The 23979-nt window shown below is 38.0% G+C and overlaps 1 protein-coding gene across 4 annotated transcripts in view; it reads left to right on the top strand.

Moving 5' to 3' along the window:
* LOC126175965 (pericentriolar material 1 protein-like) overlaps positions 1-23979 on the top strand; it is a 405228-nt gene that overhangs the window by 341159 nt on the left and 40090 nt on the right. The window lies entirely within an intron of this gene.

Here is a 23979-nt window from a genome sequence, read left to right as displayed (position 1 = left end):
CCACAAGGTTCCATTTTGGGGCCCTTACTTTTTCTTGTGTATATCAATGACCTTTCATCAGTAACATTACCAGATGCCAAGTTTGTTTTGTTTGCCGATGATACAAACATTGCAATAAATAGCAAATCAAGTGTAGTCTTAGAAAGATCAGCCAATAAAATATTTGTGGACATTAATCACTGGTTCCTAGCCAATTCTTTGTCACTAAACTTTGAAAAAACACACTACATGCAGTTCAGAACTTGTAAGGGGTGTCCCAAGAGTATATGTCTAACATACGATGACAAGAAGATAGAAGAAATGGACAGTGTTAAATTCTTGGGATTACAGCTTGATAATAAATTCAACTGGGAGGAGCACACCACAGAACTGCTGAAGCGTCTTAACAAATCTCTGTTTGCAATGCGAATTTTGTCAGACATAGGGGATATAAAAATGAAAAAGCTGGCATACTATGCTTACTTTCATTCCATAATGTCATAAGGGATTTTTTTTGGGGTAATTCATCAAGCCAAGCTAAAGTTTTCCGGGCACAAAAACGTGCAGTAAGAATTATATGTGGTGTGAACTCAAGAACATCCTGCAGAAGCCTGTTTAGGGAACTAGGGATACTAACTACAGCTTCCCAATATATTTATTCCTTAATGAAATTTGTCATTAAAAATATATCACTTTTTCAAACCAACAGCTCAATTCATGGAATCAATACTAGAAATAATAACAATCTTCACAAAGATTTAAAGTCACTTAGTCTTGTACAAAAAGGTGTGCATTATTCAGGAACACACATTTTCAATAACTTGCCAGCAGCCATAAAAAGCTTAACAGCCAATGAAATTCAGTTTAAGAGAAGCCTAAAGGATTTATTGGTGGCCAACTCCTTCTACTCCATTGATGAATTTCTTAGTAAAACCAACTGATTTGTATATAAGTACAACATAACTTCTGCACAATTTCAGTGCAGTAATGTGTTCACTGAAAATTTGTGTGTCTGTGTGTGTGTGTGTGTGTGTGTGTGTGTGTGTGTGTGTGTGTAAGTATAATCTAACTTCTGCACCATTTCAGTGCAGTAATGTGTTCATTGTAAATAAGTATTACAGTAGTTGTATTACATGTTTATTACCTTATAAATAAATAAAAAACTTTTTTTATTTTAAATTCAGTGCATTAGTATTTGTAAAATGACTCTTAGTGTTCATTAAAAAATGACGATCATTCCACTTGGGACCTGTGGAATGGTACATTAGCTTATTTGTTTTAGTTGTAAATATTTGTCATGTATTGTTGTTTTTCTGACATGTTCCACATCCTGGAGGACCTCCTCACTATGGATCAATTGGAATGAAAGTAAATATAATCTAAAAAAAGCAGTGTTCCTATAATGTTTCCCTGACACATGCTTCATGCTACTTTCATTAACACTTAATGTTACTTTCATTGCTGATAATGTTGTACACTCAACAAGAAATTCTCATTCTAGTCACATAACAAAACTGATATTCTATAGCCACGTGGATTTTTTTAGCAACAGTTCAGGACAATCTTAAAAGTAAACTGCTGTTATTTGCTGATGGAGTAAAAAATATAGTACCTCCCCATGCTATCACTGTACAGAGTTCTGAGTTCCATAATTATTTCCCAGAAGTTTTCTTGAAAAAGCCTTTGAGACCAAGCATAATGTTTCTGAAACAGAAAAGTAATTTCAGACTGCCAGCACAGTTGTATACACAGAGAAAAAACTGTGTAAAATGGTAAAACTCATCATGGTGTTACCTGAAGTTGTCATGCAAGGAACAGGGTAATGTTTCTGATGGCACATTAGAGAAGAGTTTCAAGTGAAATTGAGTAGTGGTATGTAGCAATAAGCTGTGCCTAACTGATAAAAATCATAAATATAAAAGAATTTTTAAGTTGTCACTATTTTCAATTAATGGATTAGCGCAAAATCACTGTCTTAAATCACTGTCTTCATACTAACATTAGTGAATTTCCTCTCATATGTAATATACAGGGTGTTACGAAAAGGTACGGCTAAACTTTCAGGAAACATTCCTCACACACAAATAAAGAAAAGATGTTATGTGGACATGTGTCCGGAAATGCTTAATTTCCATGTTAGAGCTCATTTTAGTTTTGTCAGTATGTACTGTACTTCCTCGATTCACCGCCATAATTTCATACGCGATACTCTACCTGTGCTGCTAGAACATGTGCCTTTACAAGTACGACACAACATGTGGTTCATGCACGATGGAGCTCCTGCAAATTTCAGTCGAAGTGTTTGTACGCTTCTCAACAACAGATTCGGTGACCGATGGATTGGTAGAGGCGGACCAATTCCATGGCCTCCACACTCTCCTGACCTCAACCCTCTTGACTTTCATTTATGGGGGCATTTGAAAGTTCTTGTCTACGCAACCCTGGTACCAAATGTAGAGACTCTTCGTGCTCGCATTGTGGATGGCTGTGATACAATACACCATTCTCCAGGGCTGCATCAGCGCATCAGGGATTCCATGCGACGGAGGGTGGATGCATGTATCCTCGCTAACGGAGGACATTTTGAACATTTCCTGTAACAAAGTGTTTGAAGTCATGCTGGTATGTTCTGTTGCTGTGTGTTTCCATTCCATGATTAATGTTATTTGAAGAGAAGTAATAAAATGAGCTCTAACATGGAAAGTAAGCGTTTCCGGATACATGTCCTCATAACATATTTTCTTTCTTTGTGTGTGAGGAATGTTTCCTGAAAGTTTGGCCATACCTTTTTGTAACACCCTGTATATGCCATGGCAAGAGATGAAGTTTTATTGATGTTATAAGTTTTGCTTGGCCCTAGCCCATCACCTGTACATTTCCTTTTGCAGTCCTATTATTTATCTGCATTAGTTACAGTAGAACTTGTAAATAATGAACATCTATGGGTAAAATAAACATGTTTGTTTTTTGAAGTGTCTGCTGTTCGAACAAGGGTAAAAACACAGTGTACAATACATTTATTTATTTATTTACATTTTCTTTGCGTGGAGCCATCATAATGATGGCTTTTGCAAACGTCAGACTTAATACTATGGTTATATTTATACTTATAAAATACACTATATTCTGTAGCTGTTGCTTCTTATGTCTATTTTTTACATTTAGCAAATTACAACTGATATGCTAATGCCTCAGGTTACAATCACTATCTTAAAATTCATTGAAAGAATATAAACATTTTTCTATTAGAAAAGATTTTAATTTTGTTTTAAAAACATTTCTCGTATACGTTCTTAGAGAGTTTGGTAGCTTGTTATACCAAATCAAACCACTGATATATGGACTTCTATCAGTCATTTTTAACCTTGTTCTGTTATGGAAATAGTTACACTTTGCTCTAGTGTTGTGATCGTGTACATCACTGCCTTTGATAACTTCTGTTGATTGACTTATAAAAAATACAACTATTTTGAAGATGTACAGAGAGTATATTGTCAGATATTCGTGCTGCACAAACACTTCACGACATGAATCTCTATGTCTCATTCCATGTATAAGTCTTATTGCTCTTTTCTGTAGTAGTGGTATTCTTTTTAAATGTACATCAGCTGCACAGCCCCATAGTTCAATTCCGTAATTGAGAAAGGGGTAAAGTGTTCCATAATATACTAATTTCAGTGCTTGGCTAGGAACTATCTTTGCGAGCTGGCTGAGGAGATATATGGCACTACTGACTTTTCCGCATACGAAATTAATGTGGTATGTCTATCGCAAATTTTCATCAACATATACACCCAGGAATGTACAGTTACCATTTTCTGTTGCAGAGATATTACACACACTATTCACATCGTTGTGATGCGAACTGCCTGTTTTAAATGTCAGTAGTTGAGATTTGGTGACATTCACCTTTAGTCCCTGATCATTGAAGTATTTTGTTACTTCTGTTACACCACTAGTAGCAAGAGATTCTAGCTCTTTAGATTCGCTCCCATAGAATAAGATTGACGTGTCATCTACATAGCTTACAATATGGGAGTTAATGGGTTGTGCAATGTTGTTAATATATATAAGGAAGAGAAAGGGTCCAAGGATTGAGCCCTGTGGTACACCTTGTAGTACAGGTTCACTGGTGGACTGGGAGTTCATGATTTTATTATCTAGTTTGTATGACAATTTAGTGCTTTGCTTACGATTCAACAGGTACGTGGTTAAAAGATTCATGGCTTGATCCCCAATACTATAAGATTTTAGCTTTTTAAGAAGTGCCCTATGGTTTACCGTATCAAATGCTCTTGTCAGGTCCAAAAATATACCTGCAGTCTGCATCTTTTGGTCCAACAGACAGTAAACTTCATGGATGAACTGTGTAACTGCTGTGGTTGTACTTAGCTCTTTTCTGAAGCCATGCTGCGAATCTACAAGCAGTTTATGTTTTGTGAAAAAGGCACTTAGCTGAGAAAGGATAATGCTTTCGAATATCTTGCTAAAAGTGGGAATTAATGATATTGGTCTATAGTTGGAGACTTTTTCCTTACTTCCCTTTTTATACACTGGTTTCACTACACTCATTTTTAGAACCGTTGGATACATGTTTTCTCTAATGCTACAATTAATCAGGTGAGTAAGAGGTTTAGAAATTTCTTTTAAGCATGCTTTAGTAATAGCACTGGATATGCCTTCCCATCCCGATGAAAATTTTTTCTTTGGCATGTATGTTTCCCTGTGAACCTCCTGCTCATTCACTTCCACAAATTCAAATTCGGTACATTGGGGGAGATGGCACAGGATCTCTATCTGTAAATCTGTCATACGCGTTGATTGTTCACCAGAAATGTAGTAGTTATTAAAAATATTATATATAGTATCTGGGTTTCTTATAATGTTACCATCGTGTCTTATGCTGAGTGGTTCCATGTTCATCTTGTTGGGACCTTTTCGGTATTTGTCAATCAGCTTCTAAGATGCTTTGCTTATGTTTTCAGACTGTTCTATTGTTTTGCTCTTAATCTGCTTCCTTAGATTGACAATTTCAGTTTTAAAAGTTTGCTTGGCCCTATTGTATTTTTCCTTGAAAACCTGCATAGTAGTAGCTTTATAAAGCTGGTTTAGATCATGTACTTGCTGCCTGAGCCTAATTAGATTTGTTGGAAGTTTTAGTCTAGAATTACTTCAATTTTTACAGTGTTTAACTACCTTCTGGATTTCTCTGACTGGACAACTATATTCATAATGATGCAATAGGGCTGAGTAGAATTCATTCCATTTCTCATCCGACTCTTTTACCTGGTACATACATACAATGCACTGTAGATATGCACTGTAGATAGAGAAGGATTCTTTTGTATACTGTATGAGTAAATTAGTGAAAGTGTATCTTTATTTCAGTACAGTACTACGTTAACAAACCCTCATATGCTAGTATAATACAGCATTAAAATTTCTTTCATGCATCTGGAAGGTTAGTTTAACCTTGAACCAGAGAGTCATTTATAATTGTCTTATCAATGTGTATTTAACTGCTAATGTTAAACTGAGTCCATGTTCACCACTTTTCATTAAAAAGCAGTGTTTCCATTTTTTTTATTTCTTCAACTGCTAGTTACTTGAAAGTGGAGTAAAGTCTGGTTCAGTTACATCATCTTCATCCTGTTGTCCATTCTTGACATTGTCGCCACACCCTTCTTGGTGGATCTTTTGTATGAGTTCAGTTACACTAAAAGATGTACTTTCTGTGAACAGTGCATCATTGAGGTTGTCATATCTCTCAGATCCACCAAATTCCACACTGAATGTACAAGGAGCATCAGACTTGCCGCTATATGATATTAATCCCCCACTATAGTTCCAAAACTGTCAAATTAATGTTGTAACAAATTCATTACTACCTTCATTTAAAAAAAGACAGCAGTCAAAATACAATTACCCAAGATGTCATATGTATGTCAGTCCATTTAGACAATATGTACATCACTTGATAATAGCAATTTAGCTGAAAGAGATTTGTAGTGAAATTGAAAGAAATAAAAGTATCATACAGTAGTGGATGTAGACATTCCTTATAAATATGTCACTTGCTAACTTATACCTTGCTGCAGTCGCTATGGAACATAAAATTACTATCAAAGTCTGAAGTTCATGCTCATATTCCTTGAGATTGTTTTCTTGGATGGTATTGTGAATTGCTGAAGCATGGTCATTGAAAATGAACCATGTCTTCTTGAAGCGGTTGTATTAGATGTTACACATTTTAAGACTGAAAATATCCACAGAATTGCTTTCAATACACTTATTCATTTAAGACAAAATATGTCTCAACACTTTTTTCCTGTAAAATGTTTTGAATTCTGAGTAATACACTGATCCCACAGTTGGGAATGATAACTAACTTGAATTTGGCAGTAAAAAGATTATTTTTACATTTTTAGTGCTGCATTGCAGTGGGAATTGGCATTATCCATGAACAAAATCACTTTCTGCCTTTGTCTTTCCAATTGTTCTATCAAGTGCCAGCAACCATTCAGTCATTATCGCTGTCATCATCCAAGATCCTTTATTAGCAAACCATTCCACATTTAGTTTACTCAAGTCAATACCTGTAAAACATCTAGGCTTCACAGCCTTAGCAATAATTAAAGGCTTTTGCAATTCACATATCATATTAACACACAATAGAACAATGTGTTCATTCTTTTGAAGTTTTTCCTCCTGAACAGTCTTCACCTTTCAAGTCCATTGTTACACTGGGAAGAGTTGTGAAGAAAAGGCCAGTCTCATCATGATTCTTTCTTCATAATCCTCACAAATTCCCATTACTCATTTTTGTCAATCTGACATGATATTTTTGTTCATTGGGCTGGATTCACAACACACAGTTGGAAAAGAGAGGTTGTGTCTACTCCTAAATTTGTCGAGCGAACCTACAGATACTTAAAAATCATGAAGTTGTAACTCCTTGCCGATTGCAAGTGCTCTCTCGTGGAACATAGGTCCACTAACTGGCAAGTTATTGCTGTGAGCATAGTGGAACCATTCAAAAGTGAAATTGTCAACATGGGAAAAGCACATTTACTGATAAGTTTATATTTCTAGTCCATGGTTTCAGAATGTCGTTTCTGTTTCATTTTATGTCTTTCATCTGTGTTTTTGCAACACTAAATCTCCTGGCCATATCTCTAACACTAAGCTTTTTGTTTTCGTAGATGCTGATGATTTTGACCTTTTCATTCAGCACTAACCATTTCCATTTTCCTGGCATCTTAGCACTACAGTACATAAGCTCTTTCCCTTGAAGACACAAACAGTAAAGTTGCAGCTGAAACTGAAACATAACCAAATATCAAATATTTGACTCTTCTTCTTGTTTCGGCTGAAAGTGTAACCAAAACTGGAACTTATGTATTTAAGTTAAAAGTTCACTAAATTTACTTTATACCCCAAACCACTAGTTTTTTTCTGACTGTGCAACAGATTATCTATTTAAGATAAAATAAAAGTTTTCGATTTATTAATAAATCAATTTTTAAGTCTTTTGTTGCCTATCACAATCAGCTAGTGTTCTCAACTACTTTTTCATACTAACAGGTTGAAAGCTAAATGCATGTTCTGTAATATATTTTATAATTTTTATTATTTATATTTGATAGTCTCCTATAACAATATGCTTTCCATAATTCAGAAGCAAGTCATGAATTAAATCACTGAGATCTTACATTTGTCAATTTTGTACTATCAGCCTGAAAATAACAATATGGTCATATCTTCAAGACAAAGAAAACTGAATTAACTTACAAAACAAAACTATTTGCAAAAAAACTAAAAACTAACAATTATTTATAGACAGAAATAACATCAGAAACACTTTAAATGTTTTAGCTAATTTAGCAATTCTACTAATTATCATTAAAACATCTTATATTGTAAGCTAAGAAAAGGTGTTTTTCCACATTTTAACCAAGCAAAATATTTTGACGATCTGCATAAATTTGTCAAGAGGGACTGAACAGCTGTTCACTAGGAACACTAGTAGATGCAGCAGAAAGGTATAGAAAGATACTTCAAGACTGCTTTTCTTAGAGTGGGAAAAGGTACTGGAGTTCCAGTATGAGTATGTGTCAACGTTGTGTTGTAATAGTGGTTCCGAGAGATAACACTGGATGATCTGCTTGAACACTAAAGTTTTATCCTGCAGTACCATTGTGTCTTTCTCTGACTGCACCTCATCAGAGACATGGTAGTATGAATTCCTTAAATTTTCTCCTTTCTCCTGAATACTGTGCACAGACTGGCAGAAGTTGAAGGCTGGCTCGTTCCCTCTGTGTACTAATACACTATTGTTGTGCCCCTTCAAGAATCCAATTATTGCAGACATTGCAATTTCCACTTTGTTGGAAGTAGGATATTTAGATTTAAACTTTGGAGTGAGCAGTGTTGCAGCAATCAGTGAAGGATGTCCTTTAACATAGGAGAATTTCTTATTTAAAGAATCACTCAGTGTTTGTGGTATTTGCCACTGTCTCACTTCATTTTCACATTGAACTTGCATCTTGCACTTCAACAAAGATGACAGGGGTATTATTACAGCAACACATGCATCACTGAGACATAATTCCAATGTGGCCTCGTAGAAATATTTCAAGGCGTCTATGAGAAGTTTTATAAATTTTACTCAAAACGGGAAAGGGTGGTAATTCCTCCAAGTTCACCACTATACAATTTTACTGCCCTTTTTTTGTTCCAGAAGTTTTTGCAACACCAAGTATGTGCTGTTCCATCTCACATCAACATCTTTTATCAAAAATAATATTTTGGCACTCCACACTGAGTCTTGACAATTTGTTAGTTATCTTGAAGCTTGCTCACTGTGGTGGAAGTGGCACATGATTTTCCTGCACTTTTTTATTGTGGCTTTAGTTTGTTCATTTGAGAACAGGGAATGTTTTATCACCAATTTCAGTGTATGTGACACACAACCTATAGGCATCTTGGCCACACACTACACAAACCATATTTGGTGCAGTGTCACGTAATTTCAGAAAAGTCTTGCAGCTTATGCTCCATTCATTAACCATCTCTGTTAACTTTTGTTTGATATATTGACTAGTATGATCTCGTTCTAACACAGCTGCATCCAGTATATCTTTCCATTGTTGGTGCTCAATGATGACATGCCCTGTATAAAGCTGAGGAATGAGAACATTTTGCTTGCATTGTGGGTCCATATGTCGGTGGTGCATTGTGGGTCCATATGTTGGTGGCACTTAACCTCTTGCATTTCACAATCAGATTCTTTACATTGACTTTTACTTTGTCATAGGTATGCAGGATCAACATGATTCTAAAGAATTTTTCAGATGTGAGTCGATATTTATGAACAGCCTGTGGATGAAACTTCCTGGGAGATTAAAACTGTGTGCCGGACTGAGACTCAAACTCAGGACCTTTGCCTTTTACGGGCAAGTGCTCTACCAACTGAGCTACCCAAGCTCAACTCACGCCCCGTCCTCACAGCTTTACTCCTGCCAGTACCTCGTCTCCTACCTTCCAAACTTCACAGAAGCTTGAGATGTTTATATTTTCCCACCTCCGCGTTTCAGATGTTTTGACTTTTGAGTGAAATGCCCAGTTGATGTGCTGTTGTTTTCACGTCAATTCTACCAACAGTGAGAGTCGTTTAATTCTCGGGGTGTTGTAAAATTCCTGGATTCGTCTCGTCACTGTGCAGCCTATGAAAAGGATTGCGGAAGACTCCCAAATAAATTCCAAAGTACAGTGCAGTTTTAACACCAATATATTTCCAGGACTCTGGTGTCTGTGCCTGGTGAACTGTACCGGTTACATCACATGTACCCAAAGTTGACATCAAACGACACAGTGTTCGCAACAATCAACAAACGAGTGAGCCTACAATACATTTGCTCGCAACCCTAGCCAAAAAACGAGTGCCCCAAGGCGCCTGTGTGACCTCTATTTATACTTTTGTTAACAATTGTAGACAATGAACATTACAATTTTATGTAAAATCACAATTAAATGTTAAACCAAATATGAGATACACATTGCTAAAAATTTACAATCTCAGTGCTGAACAAGGTGAACCTATTTTCAACTTAGTTACGAGTTAATATAACATTTTCTGACTAATTATGTTACAGGTAACAATTACATTTCTAAATTTGTTTATAACAAATCAACTAGTGCCTGAATTTTAGTGCTAACATATATCGGAGATTCAATTAACGTGCTTTATTTATATGCTCTATTTAAATTGCTGTAGTAATTTTATAATGATAGGTTTACTGGTACATCCTGACCATGTGCTACATTTCTTTCGATTAGTTACAGTATTAATTTCAGATTTATATTGTGTTTCTCATATAAGAACAATGTTAATCAGCAAAGCATCATTTTTGAATTATATGTATACTGAAATAGTGGTTATTTTTGTATGTAATTTGGAAACAGGTCACTTTGCAATTGGACAATTAGGACTGGTGTTTATCTTTAATGCTCTCCGAGGGGTTCTGATACGTGGCAATGAGATACAGTAATATTTCAAGCTCTTCTGCGAACCTTGCAGGACTAGACTCTTGGAGGAAAGGATATTGCGGAGGCATGGCTTAACCACAGCCTGGGGGATGTTTCCAGAATGAGATTTTCACTCTGCAGCGGAGTGTGTGCTGACATGAAACTTCCTGGTAGATTAAACCTGTGTGCCATACCGTGACTCGAACTCAGGACTTTGCCTTTCTTCAAGGAGTGCTAGTTCTGCAAGGTTCGCAGGAGAGCTTCTGTGAAGTTTGGAAGGTAGGAGACGAGGTACTGGCGGAAGTAAAGCTGTGAGGATGGGGCGTGAGTCATGCTTGGGTAGCTCAGTTGGTAGAGCACTTGCCAACGAAAGGCAAAGGTCCCGAGTTCAAGTCTCGGTCCTGCACACAGTTTTAATCTGCCAGGAAGTTTCATATCAGCGCACATTCCACTGCAGAGTGAAAATTTCATTCTGGAAGCCTGTGGATGAGTAAAATTGAGCTTACAACACAGTAGCATACCAGCAATTATTAAATCCATAATAGATGTCTATTCTTTTTATAATTTCATGGTTTCCTCACCAGTGTGCAGATTTAGTGGTCAAACTTGAAATGGTCAACTGAATTAGACTGGGTTTTTCATCCTTCTCTGTACTGGTACTCAAGAAGACTGTGGAATCCATCCGCTTTGATTTGGTTTCATCTTTCATATTATCCAATTCTGACTGATCTTTTAAAATCTGTTTACATTCTGAGCCATGACACTTTGATAAATATTGCTTCAGTCCATGCAGTGTTTGTCTTTTGGGTTATGGCACTCCAGTGAAAGTGTTTTCTTGCAAAACTGTGCAAATGGCTTTAGATGAATTGGTGTTACTTTCATTAAAGTACTTCCAAATTCAATTCTTTTCTCTTTGTTGTGACATTTTATACCTAAAAAAATTGAAATAAGTTAGAGAATAATTAAACTTAACTACCTATAGATGTGTTGTTGTTGTTGTTGTTGTTGTTGTTGTGGTCTTCAGTCCTGAGACTGGTTTGATGCAGCTCTCCATGCTACTCTATCCTGTGCAAGCTTCTTCATCTCCCAGTACCTACTGCAACCTACATCCTTCTGAATCTGCTTAGTGTATTCATCTCTTGGTCTCCCCCTACGATTTTTACCCTCCACGCTGCCCTCCAATACTAAATTGGTGATCCCTTGATGTCTCAGAACATGTCCCACCAACCGATCCCTTCTTCTGGTCAAGTTGTGCCACAAACTTCTCTTCTCCCCAATCCTATTCAATACTTCCTCATTAGTTATGTGATCTACCCATCTAATCTTCAGCATTCTTATGTAGCACCACATTTCGAAAGCTTCTATTCTCTTCTTGTCCAAACTATTTACCGTCCATGTTTCACTTCCATACATGGCTACACTCCATACAAATACTTTCAGAAATGACTTCCTGACACTTAAATCTATACTCGATGTTAACAAATTTCTCTTCTTCAGAAACGCTTTCCTTGCCATTGCCAGTCTACATTTTATATCCTCTCTACTTCGACCATCATCAGTTATTTTGCTCCCCAAATAGCAAAACTCCTTTATTACTTTAAGTGTTTCATTTCCTAATCTAATACCCTCAACATCACCCGACATAATTCGACTACATTCCATTATTCCTATAGATACCTATAGATACCATAAAAAATTCTGTGTCATATTCATAATGTTACAGTCCTGCATATCTTCTTTTAGGAAAATACTCTTTAGGTGTGCTACAAACAAGCACAATAGATACTACAAAATGCTATGCGTCTACATGACTAGTGGCATATCACACCACAATACAAAGTACACAGAAAGGAATAATTTTTTTGCAATTCCTTTCTAGCGAGCACTAGCTTGAAACAGCCATCTTCACTTCTCTTTTTGCAATTGACAAACAACCTAACATATCTCCTGTTTGTCATTCCTAATTACATAATGCATATTAGTTACAGTCAGTAAATCAACTTCAATCAGTGCTGTAGAAAGTAGTTTGAAAAATAGCATCACAGTTCTGACTAACAGTATGATTTTTGTCATTGTAAATTTACACAAACTGAACCATAAAAGCTGTGTACCACATGAGAAATATTTTCTAAACCAGTGTTGGTTAGTAAAAAGGCACTAGCTTTCAAGAAAACTCAGTAAAACATTTCAGCATAACAGTATAAAAACCCATTCCAGTAAGTACGACAGTGAGTAAGTTAAATTGTTATTAATTCAGTATAAGAGTATCACCATCAGATACAATTACATTGTATTGTAATTAGCAACAAAATACTTGCAATTTTTATGCACAAGGAAAGACTCTCATAATAGTTAAACAGTGCCCCGCCAACAGAGGTCAAGCGCTATTGTTGACTCAATCTATTCTGACATGACCTGACTTCATCCATGAGTTTACAAAAGCTGGTTTCAGCCAAGCTGAAGATCGGCTGATTTCTGGCTGAAACTGAAACTGCAGCTGAAACTAACATTTCTATCCAAAACTGAAATTTTGGTCGGTTCTTATTGGAAATGTCCGCTATTTGGAATAATTTTACCATAAGTGATGTTGAGAGGAGTCCATTATTGGGAAGTGTTCATTTTAAGGGATGTTTCACTATATTAACACAGCAAAGTAAAATTCAATTGAGGAACCTTATAAATTATGGGGCACAATTGCTGGTCATATTACCTTGTTGGGGAGGGTTAACAGATCACTCAGACTACAGGAGGAAAGGGATCCACTATTAGTGAAGATGAGGGTTGACAGAAGTGAATGGGAAGGCATCAGAGAGAGTAAGAGGTTAGAAACAATCAATGCGGCAAGAAACAATCAATGCCTTCTCTGCACGATAGCAATGGAGATACTATCAAAGACAGTGTTGCCAAAGCAGAGTTACTAAACATAGCCTTCTGAAATGCTTTCACTAAAGAAGAAAATATTCCAGAATTCGAATCAGAAACAGCTACCAATCCTCACAGTAGTGAAGCAACTTACTTCACTTAATAAAAGCAAGTCTTCTGATCAGACTGTATACCAATTACATTCCTTTCAGAGTATGCTGATGCATTAGCTCCGTACTTAACAATCATATACAACTGTTCGCTCAATGAAAGATCTGTACCCAAAGACTGGAAAGTTGGACAGGTCACACCAATATTCAAGAAAGGTAGCAGGAGTAATCCACTTACTTATAGGCCCATATCATTAGTGTCAATATGCAGCAGAATTTTGGAACTTACATTATGTATGAACATTAAGAATCACCTCAAAGAAAACAGTCTATTGACACACAGTCATCATGGGTTTAGCAAACATCATTGCTATTGACAAGGGTTTTCAAATCAATTCCGTATTTCTGGATTTCCAGGAGCCTTTTGACACTGTACCACACAAGCAGCTTGTAGTGTATCCAAAAGCCTGAGTGCAATAGCAGTTACTAAAGTCCCTTGAATCATGCTGTAGACTACGATCAACAACTTGTTACTGGGTACTACATATACATCTACATAGATAATCTGCAAGCCACACGGTGCATGGTGGAAGGTCTACTTGTCCTTTCCTTTCCTGTTCCACTCGCAAATAGAGCAAGAGAAAATGACTGTCTACATGCCTCGATATGAGCCCTAATTTGTCATATCTTCATGGTCATTACACGCAACATATGTTGCTGGCAGTAGAATCGTTCAGTATTCAACTTCAAATGCCAGTTCTCTACATTTTCTCAATAGTGCTTCTCAAAAAGAACATCACCTTCCCTTCAGGGATTCCCATTTCAGTTCCCGAAGCATCTCTGTAACTCTTAGGTGTTGTTTGAACCTACCAGTAACAAATCTAGGAGCTTGCCTCTGAAATGCGTCAGTGTCTTCCTTCAGTCCGACCTGGTATGGATCCCAAACACTCGAGCACTACACAAGAATAGGTTGCACCAGCAACCTATATGCAGTCTCTTTTACAGGTGAATCACTCTTTTCTATAATTCTCCCAATAAACCTAAGTCAACCATTTGCCTTCCCTACCACAGTTCTCACGTGCTTGTTCCACCACACATCACTTTGCAACATTATGTCCAGATATTTAAACAACTTGATTGTGTCAAGCAGGACACTAGTAATACTGTATCCAAACATTACAGGTTTGATCTTCCGACTCATCCACATCCACTTACATTTTTCCACATTTAGGGCTAGTTGGCATTCATCACACTGACTGGAAATTTTGTCTAAGTCATCTTGTATGTTTGTACTGTCACTCAACTTTGATACCTTACCATACAGCACAGCACCATCAGCAAACAACCGCAGGTTGCTGCCCACTCTGTCTGCCAAATCATTTATGTATATAGAGAACAACAGCAATCCTATCATACTACCATAGGGAACTCCCTGATGAACATTCGCTGTTGAGCACAACATACTGGGTTCTGTTGTTTAAAAAGTCTTCGAGCCATTCACATATGTGTGAACTTACTACAAATGCTAGTTCCTTCTTTAACAGCCTGCAATGAGGCACTGTATCAAGTGCTTGCTGGAAACCTAGAAATGTGGAATCTGCCTGTTGCCTTCATCCATAGTTCTCAGTATATCATGTGAGAAAAGGGCAAGCTCAGTTTTGCATGAGCAATGATTTCTAAAACCAGGCTGATTCATGGACATAAGCTTCTCAGTCTCAAGAAAGTTTATTATATATGAACTGAGAATATCTTCAAGGATTCTGCACAAACAAAAGTTAGGGACATTAGTCTGTAATTTTGCAGGTCTGTTCTTTTACCCTTCTTATATACTGGAGTCACCTGCTATTTTTTCCAGTCGCTCGGGACTCTGTGATGAGCAACAGATTCACAATAAATGCAAGCTAGGTAAGGGGCCAATGCTGGAGTGTACCCTTTGTAAAATTGAACTGGGGTTCCATCCGGACCTGGTGATTTATTTTCTTTCAAATCTTTCAGTTGTTTTTCTATGCCAGGGATGCTTATTACTATTTCGTCCATATGAGAGTCAGTCTGATGGTGAAAGGACAGTATGTTTGTACAATTCTCCTGTTTGACTGATTTCTTGAACAAGAAATTTAAAACTTCAGCTTTCATTTTGCTATCTTCAGCCTCCATACTGTACTTGTCAACAAGGAACTGAATGGAAGCCTTAGACCCTCTTAGTAATTTATGTTAAGACCAGAATTTTCTCAGGTTCTCTGACAGATCTTTTGCTAAGGTGTGATGATGGTAATTGTTGAATGCTTCGCGCATAGATCTTTGCACAGATGTGCAAATCTCTACTAACTTTCGATTGTAGTCATTTGTGCATTACCTTTTGAAGTGAGAGTGCAACAGCCTCTGCTTCCTCAGCATCCACCAAATTTTGTTGTTAAATCATGGTGGGTCTTTGCCATCCTTTATCCACTTACTAGGCACATAACTCTTCAGACCACGATTTACAATCTGCTTAAACTTTGCCCATAATTCCTCTACATCCATCTTACTGAAACTAAGTGATGCCAATTCACTGTGTAAATGATAACTGCTTATCTGCTCTATCTGGCATAACACTCTCCTAGCCTTCTTAACTGATTTATTACCTTTCATAATCATAGTTGCTAAAATGAGATCATGATCACTAATCCTCATTTCTATACTGACATTGTCGATAAGGTACAGCCTATTTGTAGCTACAAGGTCTAAGATATTTCCATTGTGTGTGAGCTGGCTGCCAAGCTAGCTGCACAAGTCTGTTTTCAGAAAAAATGTTCATAAGCATTTTGCATGACTGTCTGTCTGGCAGGTTAAAGTCGCCTCCAACTAGTATTGCATGATGTGGGTATTTACGTGCTATTGACCATAGACTTCCTTTGAATGACTCTAGAACTGTCACAGCACAATCGGATGGCCGGTTAAAACATCCAACAATTAATTGGCTTCACCTACCACCTGTTATATGCGACCAGATACTTCACTGTCACACTCAACTTCAACCTCAACAGAAAGAATATTTTTGTCGACTGCAATGAACACTGCCCCTCCTATGACCACCAATCTATTTTTCCAGTATACATACCATGACTCACTAAATATCTCAGAGCTTTTCACTTCGTGTTTCAGCCAGCTCCCAATCCCAAGAATAATCTGAGCGTGAGAACGTCCCTGGAGGGCAGTAAATTCAGGAACTTAATTAAAATTACTTTAACAGTTGACTGATACAATTGTGACATCCAAAGTGTATTTTTTTCTGAATACCATCCGACTTCCCTGACTGCATATTGACTGACGAGTGTTCATCAGAGCACCTCAAACTACAGTGTAGCACAATAAAAACCCTCATGTGCACTCCACAAGTACTTTGCTATCGGAGTAGCTGCTTCCTTTGCATAGTGCACTGCAAGGGGAGTACTACAAATCCCCACACAATAACGCAAGTCTAGAAATCTGCAGCCAAGACCGTCACAGAGTCAACTAAGTCTTTGGTTGCGACTCTCCACTTGGCTCCAAACCAAAGGCCCCCATCACCTCTGGGAATGATGCTGCAAATAGCGAGCTCTGCTTGCACCCTGCACAAGAGCCCAACAGTCTTCACCATCTCCACCAGCCGCCTGTATGAACTGAGGAATGCCTCAGAACCCATGCTACAGGCTTTGTTCGTGCACTCGTGAGCCACAACCTGCAGACGACTGCAACCTGCACACGCTTGATAGCCACAGGAAAGACCACCTCCACATCTTGGATGAGACCCCCCAGGAGATGTACCGAGTGCACATTGGCATTCTTTCCAGTCCTGAATGCTATCTGCCTAAGTGGCTCTATAATGCACTTAAAATTGGAGCTCCCAGTAACTAGTAAGCCTCTCCCTCTGTGTGCATGCTTGGATCCTGCTGTAGGAGTGGCCACCTGTGCACTCATAGGGTGAATGGGCAAGGCTAAGCATCCAGTCTCCACATTGGCCCTCCACCTTGAGCGATGCAATCGTGTTACCACCTGCCACTCACCCTCGTGTGATGGTGGCTCCACCACATCAGATGCACTAGAAGGTGCTCAGGAAGCAGAGCCCATGGACAAAATAAGTTTTATCTGAGGTGTCCCATGTGATGTGCCAGATTCTCCACCATTGCTACAACTTGAGGCAGCAGCCTGAATACGACTGACCATAGCCAAAACCATGTTCGGCTGTTCACGAACTACGGCCAGCTCCCCCTGCATCTGCATACAGCAAGCACACATCCTAACAAGACTAACTGAAGAAGTGAACTATAATAGCAGACAATTCTAGATGTGCAACTTGCTGACATGTGTCACCAATGGATGCTGATGCATTAATGAGCTACATAGCTGGCTGTTCAGTGAGGAACTATTGTGCTACAGACTAAATGAACTTACACTTACAAAAACTCGAGATTAAACCTCTTAAACAGAGAAACATACACGAAATTTAATAAATATACTACAAGCGAAACACAGGAAAAGATACCACTTAACTTGCCACTGTGTAGTAGTACTTGTATATTAGTCGAGAGCTGAAGCTTGGGAGCTGGGTTTACCCAAAGCCCATTCATTCCTTCAGCTAGTTTAATAATGCTCAGACCTATATAAAATGCTGCACAGTGGACACAAGTTAGTTGCTAGACAACATACACAGTTTTGCAAGTTCCTGTGCCTTTGATATTGTAGGATGTACCATCGATAGGCTTGGGGTAGTTGGCAGTGGGTAGATGCATGGGGCAGATTGTATAGTGGAATGATTACAGAGATAGGTACCTGGGGATTCTGTTTTGGGAATATCATATGGTTTCACTAGGATGATATGGACTTCAGTAGGGAAACAGAAGGCAACAGCAAGTGGGGAGGGGATCAGGGGGAGAGAACCTCATTTCAGGGCTTGACCTGAGAAAGTCATAGCCTTGATGAAGTAATATATTAAAAAAATCATAGCATGTGTTATACTGGGTGACAAGGGGAGGGGAATGCTTCTGAGTTGTTTGAAAGTGGGAACCGTGTTAGTCATAGGGTGGGAAGAGGATGTTGCCTGGGAGATTTGTTGGTGAATAACATCCGCAGGATAACTGTGTATGTTAGGAATATTTTGTGTGTAGGTGTTGACAAATTTGGTGGTGGAGCAGAGATGTTTACCATGGAAGCCTAGGCTGTAAGGAATGAAGTGTTTAATGTGGAAGGGGTGGTAGCTGCCAAAGTGCAGGTATTGTTGCTTATTGGTTGGCTGTACATGGGCTGAAGTTTGGTTATGGGCTTCAGTTAAAAGGAGGTTGATGTCAAGGGTGGAGCAGTTCTTCCTCAGCAACAGTCCAGACCATAAAAATGTCATCAATAAATCTGTAACAAACCAGGGGGCTCCATTTCTGATCCTTGAGGAAAGCCTCTTCCATGCAGCCCACAGAAAGTTCGGCAAACAACAGGACCATCTTCGTTCCCATAGCAGTTTCCCTGGTTTATTTGTATATCTTGCAACCAATCCCTCCTTAAATTTCATACTAATGAATCCTTAGCCCTTTACCCACCTTGTCCTTTACCAACACATTACCATTGGTCCTTTACCAACCCATTACTGTTGCCAACCACCACTCTCACCAACCACTATCTCCTCCATCCTTCAGCCGCCACACCCAAAAAATGCAGAAGCATCCCTCTTGTCATTCCATACTGCCCTGGTATTGATTGCTTCAATACATTTCTTGGCCAAGGCTATGACTTCGTCAAGTCAAGGCCTAACAGGCGATCCTTTTTTCCTGATACTACTTCCCACACCATCCATTATCACTTTTCATTACCCTCCTAACCTCTGTAACACCCTAGTGAAAAAAAGAAAGAAAAAAAGATTAAGGCTGCTTGGAATGTAATTCGTGCCTAAAGAAAGGAAAAAGATTAATGAAACAAAGAAACAGAGATCAGGTCAATGAAAAAACGCAACACAGTGGTTACAGGTGGTTGAGAAATAGCTGACACACTCAACGACAAATCTATCAATGTGGTAGAGAACTTAAAATTGGAAAGAAATGGTCCAGAAAAGAAGATTACTAAGGTATCAAGAAAATCAAGCTGAACCATGTTCTTGAAACTTGGTACAGAAGATGGACTGAGGAAAGCTGTACAGAAAGTAAAGTCCAAGAAATCAGCTGGTGATGATGAAATATTGACTCACATAATAAAGCTAGTAGTGAAGATGTTGAGTCATAGACAATACAACAAAAATACTACTAAACATGTAAACTTTCAGCCAGAAGGCATTCTTCTGAAATAAACAAAACACACACACACACACACACACACACACACACACACACACACACACACACACACACACACAAATGCTTCGACAGCCAGAGACAGTGTTCATGTGTGTGTGAGCTGCGTTTGTGTGAATGTGTATATGTGCATTGTCTATTTCAGAAAAAGGCCTTCTGACCGAGAGTGTATGTGTTTAGTTGTGCTTATCTTCACTATTCGTGAGTAGCAATCCATCCTTTTAATAATATTGTCATTATTCCATCCTGGATTTTCCATTGTTTAATAGAGCTAGTAAGTGAGCAAATAATCACACATAGCAAACAGCTTTTTCAGAGATGGGATTTTTTCTGAAGAACTGAAGGAAGGCAGGGTGGTGCCAGTGTACAGAAAGAGAATAAGGATGACCCCAACAACTACATAAGTGTATGTAGAATGGATCAGTTGATTATATGGACAAACATTACATTCTTGTTCCATCGCAGCATGGTTTCACAAAGGGCAAACCTACTGAATCAGCAATTGCCACAGAATAAATTACAGTTCTTATACGAGAAAAAATAGTATCTGCAATGTTTCTGGATCCCTCCAAAGCATTCAACACCATTCACAATGAAATAATAATACAAAAAGCATAAAATATGGCATTCAAGGACACGCTGGAGAGTGGATACAATCGTACTTATGCAACAGGAAACAGTTTGTTTCAATAAGGAATGCATACCAATCAGAAACTAGGGCCATCAAATATGGATTGCTACAGTGGTTGGTAATGACGCCATTGCTTTTTAATTTGTTTATTAATGATATAGTTGTTGAAGGGAAAGAGAAGAGAATATTGTGTGAAGAAGACATGACAATATTGAACCTTGACCCAGAATATGAAGCAACTTGAGAGAAGAGTTTACATTTCTGCAAACATCAGAATTCAGTGGCTCTTAGAAAGTGGACTGGTTATAAACCTGAAAAAAACTATGTTTTCAGTGTTCAGAAACAACGAGCAGGCTTGCGGAGCATGTATATAGATGTAGATGTAGACGAAACAAGGCTGGAATAAATAGAATTCAGTAGATTCTTAGATATTACTGTGGCTTATGAGCTGAAATGGAAACAGTGTATTAATTCTGTCTGTAAGAAACTCAGCTCTGTCATATTCATAATCAAGCAGCTATCACAATATGCAGACATACAGCTTATGTGCACAGTATACAGTGGACTCTTTGAACCATACCTGTAATTTGGAGTGACAGTGTGGGGAAACTCAAACATTCTAGAAACAAAAAGAATGTTCACATTACAGAAAAAAGCACTGAGGATCATTTTAAGAAAAAAGACTTCTGAAACATCCAAAACTGCTTAAAAATGTAGGCACCTTAAAATTTTACATCTTTTAATACATATAAAACAATAGCATGCATCCCAAAAGATAGCGCAGAGTGGATTACAAATGCTAGTGTACACCCTCACATTACACAGAGGAAAAATGGTGTATGAAGCATACACGACTGACTGGCAGTGATGGGAAAAGGACATCAGTACACAGGTACTAAGAATTCTGCCTAAAAACTTGCTTGACAGCAGTAGTGTCTCTTTCATCTGGGCCAGAGGGACCCGGCCCCACCAGAATTTTGTTTTATTGTTTTATTCTGCATATTTTTTTTCAATATTGTATCAAACAGTTTGAAAATTATCCGATTTTAGTGTAGTATGGATGGCAGAGATCAGAGATAATCAGTCTCAGTTTCTACTGCTCCAATGTAGAAACACATGATGTTACTCTGAGCTCCCAGTAACAGGGCCAAATCTTCTGCTACTCCTCCCTTACCCCTCCACTCATCCCATCATTCCACAGTGACGGACCTGTTTTCCTTTCCCCATCCCTTTTATCTGAGGGCCAGTGCATCATGGCCTGTACTCACACCTCTGGCTCGATAAACTGCAATTGTAATGACATGACCAAGCTGTTTCCCTTCCCCTACCTCACCCCTTGCCATGGCGTAACTTGGGGCCAGCTTGGGTGGATGGATTGACTCACGCATACCCCTCGTTCCTCCTCCCCAGCAAACCCTGATCTCTCTGTCACGTTACCACTCTCCCACCCATCTGCACCTATAAACAGTGTCTGTGGCCCCATAACCTAAATATTTTCCTATATCACTTTATGCATCTTCCTCCATGCCAATGGGAAATGTCATAGACAGCGAAAGTGGCTATCTCTATATAGTGTTCTGTATTCTGGAGCTTTGTGGCTGAAACTCAAGTACTCTTCCAATGATTTTAAAATTAATAAAGTAAATCGTTTGCTAAAAAAAAAGCTTTAATTTATTTAGTGTTCTCATACAAAATAAATCAAAAGGTTTTGTGCACATCAATCAAAATGTTTTGTAATGTGTGAACATTATGGAAGGAAGGACACAACTTTCTGCAAAAAGTAGTGGTTAACAGTTTGTGAAGAGAAAGAAAAGTTATTTTGGCCAAAATTTGGCTATTAAGGATCTAAAGCATTTAAGTCAATGGATTAAGACACGTGCAAAAGCAGACTGCATTTACAAAATTATTGTAAATAGAAAAAGTTTGGCACAATAACATTGCTGCTCAGATTGATTTATTGTATAAAATGTCAATTGAGAACCTGACATAATGAATTAGGTATGAAGAATAGACACACATTAAATGGAGTAGTAGAGTGCTTAACATTTTGAGGAACTCATGAGTTTCTTAAATTTCTTGCCTCCTCAAGGATACCTTGACAATGTTTTAGACAGCTTTAGTACTTCCATCTGTAAATATCTTCACATATTTTTTCTTTTCAGGTTTTATATATCTAATTTACATTGAAGAGCTGATTAAAGACATTAATGCTGTCACTTTTGTTTCTGTGCAGGCAAATGAAACAGCGCATATTACTTGCAAAAGTCAGTTGGTCATTATACTGCAGTAGATTAAGGGAAAGAAACCTGTTGAAAGATTCCTCGCCTCTGACATAAGTGGCAGACATGGAGGTTATATAACAATAGTGCAGAACAATTCCATTATAAACTTAATTGACTTTTTGTCTGGGCCTCACCAATGAAAATGAGCATGAGCTGCCATTGCATGACAGTGTATGTGACACTAACTTTCGAGAGAAACTCAAATACTATCTAGTGGAAAAGGAATTTTAAAGTGTTGAAGAATACTTATAACATTAAATTTGTAACTATTTGTATTTATAATCAATTATGTTAAAATGTAAACAAAGTGGTTAGGTAAAACACGATAATGAACATTGTTCATTTTTGACGTGTCGTATATAACATGTACATTTAATGTGCACTGTGTAATCTTGTCTTCATTTCAAATCAGGAGACGGGAACATACGGTCCAACATATCCTTGCATCCGTCCCCCATCAGGATTTGATCTCTGTTAACACCTCTCTTTTTTCATTATACTTTTTACTGTATACTAGCTGTGCCTGGCATGTATTGCAGTACCTCTTTTTCTTTCTAAGTAGATACACATGTACTAAGCAGACATATTTACATGTACAAAACAAATAAAAGACAGTGGTTTTTTATGTATTAAATTAAATTTGAAAAAGCTTGTAAGTGTAGACTTTCACAGCCATTGTCACAGTCAATAAATTTTTTCTGGCTCTGTGACCACATTGTCAATGTTTAAGGCTTCTCACATTTTGGCCACTGTTGTAAGTGGCCTTACTTGGGGTGTTTTTTGCTGACAGCTGAATGAGGAAAATTTGGTTCTTATATTTGTACACTCCAAACCCTCAGCCATTGCTATTTAATCTGTTCATTAGACCTGTCTTACTATCATAGTAAATTCTTCGAGACAGCAAGTGATATGTGTGTCAATTTTGCTAGAAATTCCTTCAGGCATTATATAGAACCACTGTAGAACCGCTGATATGTGGTCTGTCTCTGCACACTCCCCACCCCCCCCCCCCCACCACCTCCTCTTAGGGGAGCGCTCGCGCGCGCACACACACACACACACACACACACACACACACACACACAGGGGTGAAATGTCAAGTCTAGAGGCCCTGAGAACCCCTTAGGAGTGGTTGAGGTTTGTTACATACATTTTTAAAAATTAATGATTCATGTTTATATAGAATTTGACTGAAATTGCTCCAGTTGTTCATGAGATAAGCTTCTGTGCCATCCTCCTTTCCACCCTCACACTTGCGGTTTCTGAACCCCACAGAAACTGTTGCAGCTGTGAGCATA

Source organism: Schistocerca cancellata, chromosome 3 (assembly GCF_023864275.1).
Source record: "Schistocerca cancellata isolate TAMUIC-IGC-003103 chromosome 3, iqSchCanc2.1, whole genome shotgun sequence".
Lineage (NCBI taxonomy): Eukaryota > Metazoa > Arthropoda > Insecta > Orthoptera > Acrididae > Schistocerca > Schistocerca cancellata.
This window is presented reverse-complemented; position numbering and strand designations above follow the sequence as displayed.